General features: G+C 34.1%; 1 pseudogene; it reads right to left on the reverse strand.

Moving 5' to 3' along the window:
- Nucleotides 1-9441: 9441 nt before the first annotated feature.
- On the reverse strand, nucleotides 9442-18365 carry LOC120144875 (annotated as a pseudogene).
- Nucleotides 18366-20227: the final 1862 nt, after the last annotated feature.

Here is a 20227-nt window from a genome sequence, read left to right on the forward strand (position 1 = left end):
GGGTTTGACTCAACTATCTTATTTCCCCCAAACTTATCTTATTGATTGATTTGAGTACACCTCCTTAGAGTGAGTGCACTGTATTGCTCATTTTCATGTGGTTTAGGTACTTTAGTGTCACTAAGTAGATGACCTGGTTGACGATTTTGCGGTAATTTGTCCAACTTGGTTCTCCAAGACTTTCAATGATGAGCTATGGATTTGCAACAAAGCTCACTGACTTTTTTAATGGTCCTAGAATGATCTTGTAACAAGGCCTTTGTCGAAGCCATAAAGTCCTTAGTAGTTGCCATGAAATCCTATAAAGAAGCTTCCCACGAGTTGGTGATGAAGATGTTATCCCCTTGTTAGAGTTTTACCACAGCATATTTTGTTGGAAGACTAGGGGTTCGTTCATAGTTTGCTACCTCGTGGAGTGACTAGCATTGATGGCTCGTTGATTTCCCCATGAAAAGTTAAGATGCTAACGTCATCCTGGGTTGTAGATGTTGGAGTAGGGTTGTTGTTACCTCGATTGAAATTTCTCACATGGTTGATGGACTCTTGATTGTATGGGCATTTACTCTCCTGGTGATTGCCACGGCATAAAATACATGTTAATTTTCTCATCTTTACCTCCCTTATTTCGCTAGGGCACTGAAGATTTTTCAACATGTTGGTGATAGTAGACAATTGAGCTAATACATAGTCCTTAGCATCCAACTCAAAGGTCCCTTGAGCCTTTCGCCCTGTTCCTATCCTTAAAGATGGAAATTGGTAATCATTCTTTGATATTTGGTCAAGAATATCAAAGGCTTATTCAGGTGACTTGTCCAGCAAAGTACCATTTGCTGAGGCACCTAACATCATCCAAGTGGGAGCATTAATACCATTTTCAAAGGAACCAACGGGCTCCTCTCCCAAATAGGTTGCATCCTTCTGAAAGCCATGCTAGCTAAAATGACTATGGTCATATCTTCCTTAACTACTTCTAGATGACCAGGCAATAACTATTTTCTCACTCGGAGCACTTGAGATAAAAAAAAGTAAATGAATCATATTTGAATTTTTATTTTTTACTATGTAAATCCTTTGTAAAAATAAGGAGTATAAATAAAAATAGAAAATATTTTTATAAAACCTAATGATATTATCAGTAAAAAATATAAAGAATACTCTTTCAAGGTTTTCTGATGGTTTTTTCAGTAATGTGTGATGCGTGTTTGCATTCTTTCATAATAAGAAAAAAATAATAAAGAGAAGGGCTTTAGGAGCCATTTACCAGGGTCAGTCCGTCATCAAATAGAGAAAGGTAAAGAATTGGGTCTCTTTAGAATAGAAAGAGGTCTTGCATGTTCCTCTATGACTTGAGTTTATGGTTTAGATGAGAGAAATTTATAGGTTACATTATTTTAGGTCTCGGTTAAGCGTTTGGGTGGTCTTACCATCGTTTGTGGTGGTTGAGGTTTCAAGTAGAGTCAATTTACGGTGGAGGAGAAGAATGATAGGTTTGATTTAGAAGAGTTAAGGTTGTTTTGGCTTCAAGGTTTAATTCATGATTATAAAAGGAGATCAAGTGTTTTAGGAAGGTTTTGGGTTAGTTCCAATTAGTCCGACCACCGATGATGGTGGCCGACGGTGGTAGATCTTCATGTTATTAGTGTTTTTGATCGAATGGAGAAGAATTGAGAGATTAAAGAAAGTACAAAAGAGAGGCGGCTGGATACGTTTAGGATTAGTTTAGGTTTAATATTAAATTAATAATATATATTAAAGGTTTAGGGTTAATTAGTTTTTAACCATCGAAACTTTATGGTCTTATTACTTTTATGTCCTCCCAGGTTTATCGCGTTTTTAAATGTTGGTCACTTATTGGATTGTTTTAATTTTACTTTTAAGTCTTGTGCCTATTTTGTAATATTCCAAAGTTATATTTGTAGAGTATTTTAGGTTTTAAGGTTGGAATAATTAGGTTTTAGTCACTCAAATTTTACTGCCTATTTACACTTAGGTCATTGTTTTAATATCGAAATTTCATGTTTAGTTTTAACCTATTTTTTAATTTAGTCGAATTCTAAAATTTGTATAATTAGTTTGAATTAGGTCCATGAACTTTTGTGTTAGTTGTGAGTTAATCCTTTAATAATTCAACTAACCTTGATGTTAATTTTGCCTAGTGAATTTGATAATTTGTAAATAATTGTTAGTTTAAATTAAATTTGTATAAATAGTTTTATTAAATATGGATTTCTTTGTGTGCATGCTTTCAGTTATCTTATTTATCTTATTTTGATATTCATAATTGATATTATTTTTTTAAAATTAATTTAATCTTAGGTTGAGTCCTTTAGATTTAGATTTGTTCTTTAATTTAATCCTTAATTAGAGACTTAGTGATAACTTTGTAAAATGGCTACTTTTAAGGCCTTTTTCACTTAAGTTCTTGTTGGTCTAAGGGCTCATTTAGGTCATTTTAGATGCATGTAGCTACATATAATTACATTTGTTGTGGTTGTGTTATTTTATTTTGGTAAGGTGTTGTATGAGGAGGAAGGTGTGGTTTTTAGCGATGTGCATAAAATAATAAGAAAAAGGCGAGATGGATAAAATTGTCGTGGCATCACACGTTGCTGAAGCATAATGAAATGACTTGGCATTTCTAGCACAGAAAAGGACAAAAATATATTTTTATTAAAGGACAGCGGACAAGGCACGTATCTGATGGTTGTAACTGCCTGGGGACCACTACCACCTTTGAAGATAGCCCTCACGAATAAAGAGTGACTCTAGGGGTATGATGGTTATTTTGAATACAAAAACCCAATAATACCCTTATATATTTTTATTATTTAAAGACACCACATAGGAGAAAGAGATGAGGTTACATACCAGTTAGAAATCTCCATTTTCTTTATCTTCTCCACCATTTTCTTCCTTCTATTTTTTTAGTGGTGTTCCTCTATTAATGAGCTCTAAGGAGTGGCGAGCTAGGCATCCGAGAGGAGCTGGCGAGCTAATGTGGTTTGTGGTGGTCGAGGAGAGCTTCGACAGTGAACGTCGAAGGCTTTTTCCTCCTTATCATTTGATGTTATTTCTCATTTGATTTGGGTTACAAGGAATGAATGGATTTTATGATTTATTTCATGGAATATTTGAACCCCACCATGAACTAGCTTTATTTGGTGGGAGTTCACTATGGATGTTTAAGTTCTTTCTTTAATGGATGATTGTTCTTTTTCTATGATCTTATTTGTTTTGTTTATGGTGCTTAATGACCTAAGGTTGTAGGAGCTATGAGAGTAGTCATTTCTTAGGAAAATACTTAGTGTTCGAGAGAAACTAAGTAGCTTATCTTTAGTGTTCGAGAGAAACTAAGGAGGATCAACATAAGCAATGGGTTTTAGATAGTAATTAAGCATAATCATCCCTTAAACATAAGGCTATGATTTCAATCGACTAAAAGGATTAGTGCTCGGTCGAGAGGGTAGATGCTAGTGTGAATATTGAATGGTATTACTGTGACATATTTTGTTGCACTGATGGGATCCCTGCACCTGCTAACGCCAATAGGTATTGCCATGGCATTCTCAACCTGTAGAGTCCCTTGACTAGATATAGCATATGGCACCTTTAGTAAACTCTGTCGGGAAAGTAAAATATAGAAGTGATATCATCCTGAGAAGTTAGACTTAAGTTTCCCAAGTGACTCCTATCATTCATTCCCATAGTATCTTGTTGTGCGAGGATTATCAAGGCATTTTAGTCAAAACTAGTGTTTACCTTTTGTTTTGTTTTTATATTTTCACTTTATTTTACTACACACGCTTTATTTTGCCACAACATTTCCATCTATTTTTCCACTACATCTCTATTTGTTGCCACATCACACTATCACTCCATCCCCACCAACATACATTTCATTTTGTCTCGGCATCTTTCATTGGTACATACCATCACACTGACTATACTTAGATTAAGTAGTTCTTTTCTTTGGTTAAACTCATAAATTTCCACCAATCCCTCTGGAGACAATACTCACTCATCATTATATTACTTGATCGATTGTGTATACTTGCACATATTTCGCGTCCATGTTTAGTACTCACAAAAAACGCGAAAACTTAGACTGTAAAGTTAAACCTTTGGAATTAGATTTCCCCACACTTAGTCTTTAAATTTAAGGAATAATTCGATCTGGACTTTCGCATAAAGATGCCCAATTGTTTAAATCGATTATTCGATTTCAAAATTGGTTAATGAATTAGGATTAATAATTAGAACCTCAATTTTAGATTATTCTCAATTTAATCATTTTTATTAGATTCATTAGACATAATTAATTAAGTTAATAAATATTGTCTTCATATTAAGTTTAATTTTACCTTAGTTATTTAATTTAGGGAATAATTCGGTTTGGGTTTTTGAATTAAAATGTCCAATTGTTCAAATCAATTATTCTATTCAATAATTGGTTAAAACGAATTACGAGTAATATTATAGACTTTATTTTTAGGTTTAGTCCTCTAAGTTCTTTAATTTTCATAATTTAACACTTTAAGTTAGGAAACCTTAATTAACCCACCTAGCATAATTAGGTCTTTAAATGATTGTTTAATTGAATCTAATTTTAAATAACAAGGAAATGTTCATTTATCAAGGAGTTAATAGTGTATCCTCCACGTTATGGTCAGAGGGTGACCACCTAGCAATGTTCATTTACGTAGATCAATAACAAAACTCTCGCATTAACATGCTCGAGGGTATTCGTTATTGGTCTTAGTAAACCGACATCCTTTTTCAAACTTTACATCCATAATGATTTTTAAGTTAAATAAAACCTCAAACTCAAAATTTTTAATTCTAAATATAGGTTAATTGATTAGGTACCAATTTATGGGCACTTCCCTCTTGTGTAACATACTCCCGAACATGATTTTTAGTTTTGCATACCCAAATTTGTTATTTTTGATAAAATAAAATGTTTTATTAAAATCACTCAATTTTCTTAGTGTTCCAATCTCACTTTAAAATGATTGGTGGTGACTCCAATCAAAACCTTTTTAAAAACCTTATCGTTGCAACTAGTAGACTTATTCCAAAAGGGTCGTTGCAATAGAATCACCTTCAAGTCCACCAATGAGAGTAATCAAGACTCAAGTAAAGAGGTATATGAAGATGAAGAGATGGACAAGCTCTTCAAAAGATTAATGTCTTCCAAAGGTAAAGACGTGAAGCATGAATCAAGAAAGAAGAAATGTCTCTGATGTGTCCCCTCCTAAAAAAAGAAGGGATCGAGCGAAAAATGAAAGCATTTGTGACTGCTTGGAGTGATGAAGACAACTCCAATTATGAAGATAAAGTAGTTAACCTATGTTTAATGGTCGTCAAAGAAGATTCAAGGGTAAGTTCTAACTCTTTTGATTTAGATTCTTATTGCTTTAAAAAGTTACAAGAAGCCTATGATGAATTGTATTTGGAATTTGAGACCATGAATTCCAAATTGTATTTGGAATTTGAGACCATGAATTCCAAATTGTATTTGGAATTTGAGACCATGAATTCCAAATTATATTTGAAATTTAAGACCATGAAATCCAAATATAAGAAATTGATTTCCAAATTTAAAAATAAAAATAATTTGGTTTTGAAAGCAAAATTTGATTTTGAAAAATGATTTTGATCTTTCAAAAATCAAAATTGAAAGTTTAGAAGAAGAAAATTTTAATTTGAAAGTTAAGCTTGAATGTTTAACAAAAGAAAAAGAAATCATTTCTCAAAACAATTCATTTATTTTAAAAATGGTAAAATACTCACATTACATTTCCATGGTCATGTTTCACATACTTGTCTTATAAAGAAAAGAAAACATTTTAAAATTAGACAAGTATGGGTTCCTAAGGGAACTAGAGACATTGGAACTAACCGTCTAGGACCCAAAGAAATGTGGGTACCAAATTTCAAATGAATGTCTCTTGTAGGTGTGTGTTGGAGAAATGGTTATAAAGGTAAATAATTTCAAATGCTCTAGTCACACAAGAAAAAGGATGAGTAATCTCTAACCTTAAAACTTTTTGATTTTTTAATTTGATTGTCTATTCTATGTTTTATGCATGCATGAGTGTTGAGCATAAATGTGTACTTGTTTTTTGTTCTCTCATGTGTTGAAAATATGTTATAATGAACAACTTTCTTTGTTAAATATTTTCATAAATGTTTTTGTTCATCATAATGATTTTTGGTCAAGTTGTTTTTTTTTCAATTTTTTTAAGTATCTTTATTTTTCTTGACCTTAATTTGAATGTTTATTCATATGTTTTTCACTTAAATGATATCTCTCTAAAAATTGATATCAATATTCAAATTCATAACATTTGTAATGCTTTATGCATATGAGTTATAAAGTCTATTTCATGAGAACGCATAATAGACTTGGATGTATATCGAATTTCATGTTTTACTAACATGTTTGTTTATATTTGTTGAAATTCAATACTCTTTAAGTGTTAAATTATTTTTTTGTGTCAAATATTTTTCATGGAATGCTTTTGTTCAGGGGGAGCTTTTGATTTTTAAAATCATTTTATGTTACAATTCTCTACTTACTCTCCATTGTTATTTTGTACCTCAAAGTTTGAATTATTTTTTTTATAACAAAAAGGAGGAGAAGTATAGGTTTGAAAAATTCAATTTCAAGAATGAAAAACAGGGAGCTCAAATATTTTTCAAAACATTTTTCTTTTTCATTAAATGTTTTATTAAGGGTGAGTTTGGCAAAGACATTTTTAAAATGTTTTGTTATATAAAAAATGGGGAGATTATTGAATCTATTTTGATATAACATATTAAGGGTAAAATATTTTTGGACTTGATTGAATTTATTCGAATGTTTCAAAAATAATTCAAAGTCCATTAAACAAGAATATGAACACAAAAACAATTTTCTAGGAAAATATTATAGATATTGTTCATGCAGTATCGATATTGCATGAACAATGTCGATATTATTCTTGCAGTATCGATATCAAAGGTAAGAGAGGTATCGATACTCATCTTCTAGTACCGATAATATCTTTTGTTTTCAAAGGTGTTCAAATTCCAATAGGCAAAAATAGTACCGATACTTAAAAGAGTATTGATACTACTTTAGATAGTAGTGTTGATACCATAACGCTAGTATCGATAATCTCCTAGTCCAACGGTCATTAATGGCTATTTTATTTAAATATTACGAAGGCAGTATCGATATTCCTAGCCTCAAGTACTAATACTCCCTATTTTGGGCAATTTTATTTTGTAGAAATGTAATCCCTAACTGCTCCAAAATATCCTCAACGGCTATAAACTCATTCAAACATATAAAAACAAGTTGAAGACACTTAAAGAAGGTTACAACACCTATCCAAGCAATCTAAATCTATAGAAAACCTCTTTCAATTTCAATCTTATTTTCTCCTTTTCACTTGTACATAGAGTATTTTTTGTGAGCTTAATTTTGTAAACACATACTTTTAGAGGTTTTCTTGTTTACACATCTTTAACCTTTGTAAAAGGAGAGTGGTTCTAGTTTAGCCATTGAAAACTAGAGAATTTACAAATGTTACTCTTAAGCCATTAAAAGGAGAGTGGTTCTAGTTTAGCCATTGAAAAGAAATAACAAATTAGTGAATTTGTTGGAAAATCCTTAATGTGGAGCTAAAGTAGTGGATGTAAACTTTATTAAGGAAATTGAACCAATATAAATCATTGTGCCTAATTTATGTATCATTTCTCCTCAATTCCCAAATTTTCCAAAAGTCAATTCATCCCCTCTTGGTTATATTTTCGGTTGATTTATGGTGCCTAAAATCCTAACATGCATCTATACATACATACATTATACATTAATAAATAATTCATACATTATACATTATACATATATGTCAATTCATACATTATATATTAATTAATTATACTTACATTATATATTAATTATACATACATACTTTAAATATACATATCAATTCATACATACATTATATATACATATCAATTCATACATATATCCAACAGTTGATACATAGATATCCCGTGGGTAGTGCCTACCCTGAAATCCGAATTTCTTCATATTAGTTATTATATAAAAAAAATATTTCTTAAGTTAATATATATATATATATATATATATATATATATATATATATATATATATATATAGATATATATATTATGAATTTAAGTTAAGTATTTATATATTAAGATAAAAATATATATATACATCATGTTGTGTATTTTAGTACAAGTATTAGTCTTGGCTGAATGGTTGGGCACATGCTTAGTTTCCTAAGTGATCAATGTTCAAATCGTTTTGGCCCCAATTGTAAGTAACAGTGGTCAAATAGTGATTATAGCGTGGAACTTATAGAAAATGCATAATTAGAAAGTTTTTCTTTTTTTATAAATATGATATAAGTGAATACAAGTTAGTATTTATTCAAGTACTCTCAATTAATTGAAAATGAACGCTCATCTCCTACTGGTATTTGAACCTGAAACCTCTAGTAAGAATAACAAACCCTTAATCACTGAAATCACTTGATTCATGCAACAAAAAAAGTATTTTATATGCGATTGTATTTGGAGATTATGATGGCTGGTGAAATTGGGATGCAAGAATTTAAAGGAAACGAGCATGTTACGAGAATGAGTATACAGACTAAGTCGTAGGAAGAATGGATTAAGATTAATGTAGATTAGTTTCATCAGAGGGACTTCTTTGTGACTAATCACAAGTGATTGTTAAGTGTTTCAAACAGATTCGTAAGGTGTTCTTGATGGGTTCAAATAAACTTGGGATATGCAAGGTCAATTTGGACCTTCACAATTGAATAAAAGTCATTTGAGAGTCTTTTATATTCTCTGAAAATGATGCTTTCAAAGTCCTGGATTATGCGCTCACAACATATTCTTTTTTAATAAAAGAATGTAATTATTGATCGATTCACAATGTTTATTAATTTTTTGAATCCTTCATCCACAATTCATAAATTACCTGGTAGATATAAAGAGATTATTATCTTCTCCACTAGTAAAGATATGATATTATCTCTATCTTTGTTTTTATTAAAATCTATATTTATTATTAAACTTGAATTGTAGTAATTCACTCTGAACCAAAGTACTAAAGATCTGTTCCAAGGCCAGCTTAGAACAGGGTCTAGTTGTTCTTATTAGAGGTTCTAGGTTCGAACAATTGCAGTGTATTGTCAATAAATTAAAAAAAATGTAAACAGATACCTCACATTATTAAAAATAATGCAGAAAAGAAATTGAAAACACTGCAAAATTGGGAATTGTACAACATTCGACAGTTATACCGAGCAGGGAGCAAATGAATGAGCTATACGACAAATAATTCTTCTAGATCTTGGACGGATTGAAATATAGAACCAATCCCGTTGCAATTGCAAGCATCATATCTTTTTATTAATCCGAACGTGGCAACAAGAAACTAAATCCTATGTTCTCACGGATAAGCGGTGGTGGTTCAATGTCTGCAATGTCTATTTGTTCCATTGACTTCGATATGTCATCCACAGAGAATGGAATGCTGCAAAAATCAACACAAATTCTGTGTTACAAAAATGTCGGATTATGTTCCAATCAATGTCTTCGGATATTTCGAATACATCTGCTAACCTGGAGTCATCATCCAGCAGGAAGGAATTACTAACAGCATTGTTCGAATCCTCTGTCATCAGCACTCTCATATTGGCTATTACCTGGATTCAGATAAACCAGCAAAGCTCAACTATGTCAGGATGTAGCTTTAATCTTGTTTTTTTTTTCCCCCGGTAAACCTGCATTTGGGGAACTTACATCTGGGGACACACTATGCGTACCGTACTTGTCGTCCCAATACATCGTACTGATACGATACAGCTGCTGTATGCTGAGGACCTGCAAATGGAAATCAAGTTACTTTGAGACTTGAGATTCAGCAGGGGATATTTATATCTCATTCCGGGTTACATTCGTATCGTATCTCACCGGACAGAGATCGTGACTTATTTCATCCAGCGTTTTCTTCGGCTTTTGATGTATTACCTGAATCAGAATTAACAGTACCAATGATATTATTAATGCACAACTCTAGTCATGGACGTACAGATAGAAAATGCTGCAACAATAGGAACATACTAAGAAACCAATGGCCTGCCTAATATGCTTGAGCTCATCCCAAGCTGAACCTGCATACTGCATTTATAGTATGTGTTTAGTTTCTTTTGCAAGTGCATATCAAAGAACTCGAAAGTGATTCCAGAGGTAGTTGAAGGTACCTCGTCGGTTGCTTTGTAACACCAGTGTTCCAGTTCAGCCAATCCGGCTTTAACGTATTCACCGTTACTGAAGGAGCAACACTCTCTCCTCAGCAAAAGGCTACAACAAGATAGTGAATTCAAATCAAAAGTGTATGCAGAAGACCAACTATGAAGATCTAAAATTGCAGCCTGAACTGTAACCTGTTGAATAGTTGAACATTGATGAATGAAAATATTTGCGTGAAAACCTTTCGGACTAAGAAAGGGGGCACCTGTAAAGGAATCGACCAAATGTTAATCCTTCAGCCAAATGACATTCGACTAAGTTCCCCAAAACAAGGGAACTATAGATATGAACAAAAGGAGAAAAGTTGGGCTGTAACTAACATGATTTGCTTTCAAAGTGTTCAAGAAGTTTCCAAGGCTCGTCACAATCCCTTGCCAGTGAGCAATCAAAGCCTGTTGGCCTGCAGTATTTGCAATGGATCGCGACGATCCCTTAACTAAGCTTGCTCGGGATGTTCTCGGTGCCTATATCATTAAATTAGAGTTAAAAAAAAGTGGTTCTTGTTTCTTTCTCATGGTTCTTGTTTCCTTCTCATCATTGCCTTCACTTAATCTGATTCTGATATATATGCTTGTGTGTCTCTATATATTATATGTATAATACCTGAATGCATAATCCTAGCAGTGGTGAAATTTCTTTCTTTAGATTATCTCTAATCATTCCATATATTTTCTCCACATATGCTGTAAGTTGTTGCTTAAAAAGCAAAGCTGGGTACTTGGCTTCGACTTGCCGGAGATTATCCGTCCCACTTTTGATGTTGCCATTAATTAAGGAGAGATTGACGCTTTGTGGTGCTCCACGGAAACTCTTTAAGACAATAAAAGCCATCCATGGATTAATTACAGAAACCAAAAGTTATTGAAGGGTATGGATTGACATCAGTGATAATTCTTACTAGGGTCATTCTCCCAAACAAAGTAGCCGATGATGATCGACGCCGTGTTGGAGTCATTCCAGCGGCACCGCTAGCTTTCAATGTGCGTTGCAGTAGCAACAGAAGTGTGGAGGCATTGGATAACCAATAGGCCAAGATCTCATTGTTATCCTGGGTCTGAAATTAAAGTGCCAACAATCAGTTCAAGAATCTGAGGTTTCTAATAAGAAACTTATGGAAAAACATCAGGGTGAAAAGTTTGATATTCCAACCTCAATAGCATTCCCTATAGTCTGGATGATCCGATCAAAGACACTAGTTCGCTCGACTTCAAACGATCGCCACTGCAGAAGGCATTTATATATGATACAGGCTGCAACAGGTCGGTTCCCTGCAAAGCCTAAATTTTGTGCTATACATCGAATGAGCAAATTCTGATTTTCCTGTTGTTTCTCATTCAATGATTTTTGTGGTGTCTCCTCGACTTCAGCAGTCTCCCGAAGGTTTATTGATGGGCTGTGAAGATCCGGCTGAAAGTACATTGACCGCGAAAAAACAATTCAGACAACAAAGAACACCAAGGCCTAATAGTTTCAAGTTACAAGAACTTTACTCACCACGGATGCCCTTGCTTCCAGGTGACCACTCTCCGAACCTCTCTGTCAATCATTAGACAACCAGTGAATCTCCTCAATCATACGAGACATTCAAAGTTCAACCGCAAATTATATACAAGCTCGTTATTCAAACTACCTGCAAAATCGATCTTGAACGTGCTGAAAGGAACTTATTAGGAGCAATAGAAACTGCCTGTTGCCGCAGTACTTTATTCTCCGATTCTATATTAGTGAGCTTCTCTTCCAATCTGAGTTCAATCAACCACATGAAAAGCATATGTATCATATGGTCTTGACACAAAAACATGACCATTTATAGTAAACAAGGCAATTATCCCTGGTAGGCTACCCTCTAATTGTATCACTAAGTTGTTGAACTTTTTTCTCAGTTTCTTCCAGTCTTTTCCGTTTTTCTTCACTCGATTCCCGGAGTTCATTGTACTTTCCTTCTGCCTCATCAGCTCTTTGTTTTTCTAATTCCAATGTGGCCTGTGGGAAACAAAGGTGATAAGAACCATAGGGTCATGGATACTACAAAATTCTTGCATTGTTATATGAAGATATATTCGGTTTTGGAGGATAATACCTTTAGGCTTTCCACTTCTTCTGTTAGACATTCAATTTTCTTTGTGTCTTGGACTAAAACTTCTTTCGCTTGAACAACCGGGGGAACTTCCTCAATAGCTTTCTTCGCAGACTCTCGTTCTTGAGCAACCAATGCATTGGTTTCATCGATGGCTTGCTGCATTTCTTGCATTGTGATTTGCAGTTTCACGATCTCCTGAGTTTTTGCTTCTTCTAGATCAGTCTGCAAACATAGTTTCAAGGCTTTCCATGAACATACATATTTATAAAACTGAATACAATTGAAGAATGTTGACGCTGAAGTCGGAACACAGTACTATGTACATTATTGCTTGTAACTAAACATGATTTGCATTAGCTTAATGCACCATGAAACACAATTTGTCATGTTTTAGCATAAACAAAACTATTACCCTTAAACGTTTTTCTAGCTGCAACCTCCATGTAAGTTCCTCAACGTTCTTTTCGAGCTTATCCTTTGCTTCTTTCAGGGCACCAGTTTCCCTCGCCGCCTACATAAACAAGGCAAAATAGGATGCTTAAACGGATAAAAATCAAATACTTTTTGAAGAAACCATCACCATGCATGATGTATAGCTGTAAAAGAAAGTTTATCCAAGACAGACCATTTTGAGCTTCCGGAGCTCTCTTCGTGCAAGTCTTCCCCTCCACCGGGTTTGCGTCACAATACAACTTCTCGTAAGTTTCTTGTAATATCTGACAGCTCTCCTACAGAGCCACCAAGCCTGCGATTTTTTATTTTCATTTTTCTCTGAATTATAGGATAAGGACTAGTCTCAAACAGATAGACTAGGAAAGAAGCAACCTAATATGATTGAGAGTATAACCTGAAGCAAAGTTGCATTTTTATTTAAGTTCATGGATCGAAATTCTCTACGAGCGGCCATTGCACGCAAACATGTCTGTAAGACAAGGGCAGATATGTGGAGTTTGTTGTAGGCTACTCTAGAATGATGCCTCCTTGTGTTCTTCTGAATTTTCACAGCTGCTGCTTGCCTTCTCTTGTTTTCATAAATTTTGGTGGCCAATGTTCCTACAGATTATTCATGTTTGTGTGAAAATTAGCTCGAGAATGATGTCGATTTAACATTTTCTGATGTATTATTTCAACTATTTCCAGCCTTCATATCACGAACAAAGGAAAAGGTGGAAGACTTTAGCATACACCAACAATTCACCACCTCATGCCAGTAGATTGTTTCTTTGTCAACCCTTACCTCTACAAATAGACTGAAGATCAATAGCGGCCTTTTGCAATGCAAGGAATCGTTTGCGAGATATATGAGTACGAATGCGGCGCTGTATAATATTTGCGGCCCCACCGAGTACTTCCGCTCTTCGTGCATCTAATTCCGGCATCTGACCAGCTCTTAGAAAGATCTTTGTTAGACCTACCTGCAAAAGAAAAAAACCACCGTTTTGAGCTCAATTATTGATGCTTCAACACAGCAACATCACAATAAATTGCACGAGCTTGAAAAATTCCAACTGCTATATGAAAAATTATTGAATTACCTGAAATCCTTTAAGTCCTGACTTTTCCAAAATCTTCATGCATGCAGTCTTTTCATCGTAACTGCTTATAATCGATGTAATTGAAGTGAAGAGTGGACACATTAGTTCAATTATGTGGAGCAATATTGTAACAGCAAAGTTCATAACCAAACAGGATTACACCGGTTTCACCACAGATAATTGCGATTTTACACGAAAAGAGCTCACTTACTTTCCTTCCAGAGCCTCAGGACAAAGAAGACCAAACCGGTTAATGAACTCAAAGAACGGTCTACGAGTTGGATATCCAGCCATACTGATTCTAATTGCCTCTAGAACACCCTGCAAAACAGCAAAGTTCATAACCAAACAGGATTACACCGGTTTCACCACAGATAATTGCGATTTTACAACGAAAGAGCTCACTTACTTTCCTTCCAGAGCCTCAGGACAAAGAAGACCAAACCGGTTAATGAACTCAAAGAACGGTCTACGAGTTGGATATCCAGCCATACTGATTCTAATTGCCTCTAGAACACCCTGCAAGAGCCAACTTCTAGCGTAAAAAGAACAGAAAATATTAAGAGGAAACAAGAATCCCTCTGCAAAACCAGTTGAGAATTGAAAATAAATGAGAACTCTGAACTCACTCCGCAACGAAGTTGTTGCATGACATTTTGATTCTCAAATATAGCCGGTTTAAGTTGGTTGTTAGGCTTTACGCATCGGATGTAGTGTGGTTCCGTAGAGTTTAACGTTTCCATTAGTGACTGTAATTGTATCTGCAGCATTTTATCAAACCAGTGTTACTCCCCAAACTTCTTGCAGTCTATGACAACAAACGCAAAATGACATTGTAAGAGGCTTTATTCAGTTGGTAGCAGGTAAGACAACAAACGCAAAATGACCTTAAAGCGAGAACCAATAGAGGAAAACTTGGCTGATTTAGATGATTCCTCTGGAAGTGCTGGGAAAAGGCCTGATACAAATGAACATTTCGAAGCACTCAACAAGTCTTGATGCTCAGGAACCACATAATCCTTGTTTTTGTCCAGAAATTGCTCAGATTGATATTGGACCTGAAAAATGAAACGTTATTTAAAATATAATCTAAAAAATGGCACAGAAGATCCAGCTATTTACTCGTAAACATTGTGCTATGGAAACATACATCTCCTGCGTAATGAGCAATGGTGAAATTTGTGCGAGACAATTTCGGCTTGATGAATCTTTTGTGGTTCTTAAACGTCGTATAAAGCTTGTTTGCAAAAGTTTCATGAGTTGATTTCGGGAACATGCTGAAAAAATATAGAAACTACTGAGTATTTGGAAGTTATGTAATTAATTGCGGGTGAATTTCATTGAGAATAAGACATCAAAGGCTAATGCTATACCAAGCTTCATCGAGAAGAGCAATGATTCCCCCTGGTTTCTGCCAAGAAAGAAAAATGAAAATATGTATTATTAAGCAAAATGGTTAAGGATAATACAAATGAAGCAGAAAATAAAGCAGTATGGAATACCAAACCAGCTTTTTGCAGCATACTACGAACTATGTTAATACATAGTTCAGGTTTGAATGAAAAGAGTTAAGCCATATGAGGAGTTTGGTACATATAAAAGCAAGGAAAAATCTCGTTGACACCTCATGTAACATTAATGGTTAAACGTAATACATAGGTGGCTTAACCTTTTCAATAAAGATCCAGGACATCTTGATTATCAACAAATTCTATGTAGCTCCAGTTGATCTTCTCTTTTGTGTACTCTTCTTGCTCCATCTTGAAGACATGCTGAAGAACATACGAGATTCACATAACTTTTATTGTTTTGGATCAAATTCATATAACTGAAATGATCAAATCATGGTTCAAGACTTTACCTGATTGAAATGTTGTTGCAGCTTCTCATTTGTGAAGTTAATACAAAACTGCTCAAAGCTGCACGGAGAGACATGTCGAATATTACTCAGACTTAGGTTTAAGTGTCAGACAGATATGTTTACTTATTTTTAATTTTTTTTCATGAACCGGAGGATCCTAGTAGTTGTGACAACAAGATGAAGCCTACAAGAGTAGAGCATACCTATTAGTCTTAAAGCTTTCGAAACCGTATATGTCTAGGACTCCGATTAGAAATTTTGAGTTCGGATCCTGTCCGATTGAATTATTAATTTTGTCTACCAGCCTGTGCACACAAGCAGAGAAGCATTATCTCAGAACCTGCAAAACATTTCTCATCTGATCATATGAGATTGTTATGTATGCAAGCTTGTCTCACCAATCAAACAATCGTGAATATATTGTTTTAGCCAAACCGTCCCGGCTAACTGTCGCACTTTGCGGATCAAGGCTTTTCTTTATAATTTCCTCGGGTGTGACCATATTACGTTTACACAATGCATCTTCCAGGGCCTTAACATCACACCTGATAATGAAGTGAAAATTCAGTGGCTTGATAAGTATGGCAGTTAAAATACCCTAAAAAAGGCCTTTGTGACATAAGAAAAAAAAGCACATACATCAGAAGCTCTGCTGCTGTTTTTCAGATGGAATTTAGCCTGGTCGTCTTTTGGAAGCGACGAATCGGCCTCTTTTCCTTTAGTGAATACAATGTTTCCAAGATGAAGAATTGCAGCAACAACTCGGAAAATTGCCTCCTGCAAGTGGGATACAATGATGATCAATCCAGTTTTTGTTTCATAAGAAACCAGACGAATTCTTGCAGGTGTAAGAGTTACATATATATATATATATATATACCTGATCTTTGTGACTAATTCCTACAATATCCATAGCTCTCCTTGTAGCAAGATATTCTTGGGCATCACTTACACCAACTAGTTCGATGCAACGGGACTGGTTAAGATAGTGATAGCTTTCGGGTTTTCCCAACTTGTACTTTTCAACTTCCTGTAAAATGGTGATTTAACACTCATTGAAAAAATTAAAATGCCTAATATTTCAAATTATGGAGATGATCGCACAAGAAACCAACAAAAATACCTCTGGTGGTGCAGCACAAAGAAGATAAAAACAGTGATAGTTGCGCTCCGGGTCAGAAACTTGGCAAACACGAGATCTCTCCAAAAGGTAAGTCCTGATGGCTGCTCCTGATATTCTTCCATGCTTATCAAACTGGATCTCAACGAATTTACCGAAACGACTGCACCAGTATGAGATTTAGGATAGATCAGTGTTGCCAGGAGTATGTATGTACTTACATGAATGGGATGAGCTCATTGATTTTTTTGCAACAAGAAAGATTTGATAGACTAAATTGCCTGGACTTGCTAGCATGTTCAATGCATACGTCATCCCCATAAGTTGTGTCCTTTTGTCATTGTTTAATCATCGTTTCGTTTACAAAGAAGCAAATCAATAAACTTTATATGCATGTATGCATGAGATAAGATGTAATGAGCTCAATGATTTCTAACGCAGCAAAAAAGATTTGATAGAATAAGTTGCCTATATTTGCAATTTGCTAGTTTATTCTGTTCATAAGATATCCCCATAAGTTCCATCATATTGTCATAGTTTAATCACCAGTTGCTTACAAAAAATTCAAATTAATACCCATCTTCTTACAACACAGATTATTAACTTTTTTTGTTAAACATGATTACAAAACGTAAGAATACACAGATTTCCAGGTCCGTTCTTACCTGGAGTTGTTATTTCGGACGGTTTTAGCATTGCCAAATGCTTCAAGGACTGGATTAGACTGGATTCAGATAATATAATGTTCATATCAGATATCAAGCAAGAAATCAGAGTGACATTTTCTGATGAGTGATAATATGAAATCATTGAATCATACTTCAAGAACTTGTTGTTCAACTGTTCGTCCTTCTGTGGCAACTCGACCGCCAAGATACGCCAGGTATCGCATAAGCATTTTGGTTGTTTCCGTTTTACCTGCTCCACTTTCACCACTCACCAGAATTGAATTGCTTTTTGATTCATTAACCATGGCCCTGATTGTTGTTCATATTCCTCTTTAAATTTGTTCATCAACTATACCCGGAAAAAAAAAAGAAGAAAAAAGTTGTACATTTATAAACTGAAGAAGAATAACCTGTATGCAACATCTGCAACTGCAAAAACATGAGGGCTAAGCTCTCCAAAAGGGGCTCCCTTGTATTGTTGCATCATATGAGAACCATAGATGTGAGGCAGTCTTTGAAATGGATTTATAGCAATTAGAATGTTTCCTGTGTAAGTCTGCACATAGATATTAATATATATATATATACACAATACATATGTAAGTATATATAACATCTGTGATTTCATGAAAATAAGAGAGAATCTTACATAAATTTCATTCAATTCATATCTGTTTTTCAAATTCTGCAAAACTCCAGGCTCATGTAGGTAAGATAGCTTTGTCATGTCATCAACTCCACCGGGGGGAGCTTCCATGTCTTTTTGCATATATTTTTGATAAGTTTGCTGTGACCTTTATGTTGATCAACAAGAGAAACGTCAATCCCAGACACATGATAAATGATTAGATGTTGAACATGGAGAAGGAGATATTGATGTTCTAAATATTTGAAAAAATAACTTGTATCGAAAACGTATCCTTATTTGACACTCAATCGAGTCCCGATAATTCGGTCTGAATTCAAATGGAATGCTTAATATAGGTAGTTTGCATACCGTTTTACCATTAGTGGTCTGAATCACGGCATCTTTTCCACTGATCTTTGAAACCTGCCCATCAATCCAGGCTTCGTCCGGGTCTTCAACCCAGACATGAGATCCGACAGTAATATTCACAGAAGTTGCCTATAACATATGTAATAAACACGTTAACATATCTTTCAAACCAAAATTTTCTGTAAAACAACAACATCCAATACTTTGTTTTTCTTTCTAACAAAAACTACACATGCAAAATCTGAGTTTAACCAGTGTCAAGCATAAGCATAGGGGTAAGCTTTGGGCATATTTGGAGGATTATTTTATGAAAAAAACAAAATTTTGAGTAACATAAGCAGGGATGTAAATAGCAGTCTGCGATCAAAATAGCGGCCGTTATATAGTGGTGGTGCTGTCGTCGAAACCCTTATTATACAACCATGATGTCCTTAATGATCGCATTATCATTCGTTATGTTCGTAACCGCGATAAACACAACGCAACCAAAACAAAAGACCACAACCGCAATTAAATCCATGAACATAAGTGTTCCTTGCTTATATCCATCTATATATCCCAAGTCTTTATTTGATTCATAAATATAAGTGAAACCATAGTAACTAGATCCATACCCATACGTTAGTGTTAAATTTACTTAAGAAAAAAATTACTATGTAAACTTGGGTTTACCATTGTTAATCTCTCAATCCGAAGCCTGGAAAATTTCTACCATTTCAAAAGCAAGTTAAGATCATACAAAGGAAACAACCCAGATTTCCTAAACGAGGAATGAACACTTTCCAGTTTATTGAAAAGAAAATTGCAATACAGAGTAAAACCGAAAAAGAAGAAATTTTCTGAGAAAATTACAAAAGAGAAAGAGATTGGTGAGAAATATTTGTGTGCCTGTGTGGGAGTGAAAGTTGGGTGTTTGAGAGGCTGACATTGTTCATGATGACCGTTAAGTTCGGTTTTTATTTTGCCTTTGTTTTCGAGCCAATAGTGGTTATTAACTAAGTCTTAACCATATGTCTGAAATGCGGGACGTAGCCTAATTTGTTCTTACAGCCATCTTTGAGAATTTATTTAACACGTTTTAATTTTATTTCTAACAGAAAATTCTACGATACATCTTACATACCGCAACACACCACGAAAGTTAATTATTTAAGTAAATTTCATTATATGAACCTTGTTTTTTTTAGTATTTAAATTTTATTTTTTAATCATTAACGGTGGTAATATTTATATGATATGACATGTCAACTTTTTATTATTTTTAATTAACACATCACTTTTTTATCTATCATTATTTTTTAATTAATTTTATTCAACTAATTAGGTGTGTGACACATTTCATCACTTATGAGGATAAAATATAAAAACCCATTCTTTTTTCACGTATGAATTGAACTTATGACTCTTATATAAGATACAAATCAATCAATAATTAAACTAAATTAGTCATTTAAGGGCTAGTTTGACAAAGCTTTTAAAAAGTGGCTTTTAAAATTGCGTTAGAAAAAAAAATTAAAAGTTTTATTTAGAAGTGTAATTTAAAATTTAACTGTTTGAGTTTATTGTTAAAAAATGGTTTGAAAATATAAAATATCATTGTAGACATTATGTTGTAAATTAAA

This window comes from Hibiscus syriacus, unplaced genomic scaffold, assembly GCF_006381635.1.
Source record: "Hibiscus syriacus cultivar Baekdansim isolate YM2019G1 unplaced genomic scaffold, ASM638163v2 tig00110890_pilon, whole genome shotgun sequence".
Lineage (NCBI taxonomy): Eukaryota > Viridiplantae > Streptophyta > Magnoliopsida > Malvales > Malvaceae > Hibiscus > Hibiscus syriacus.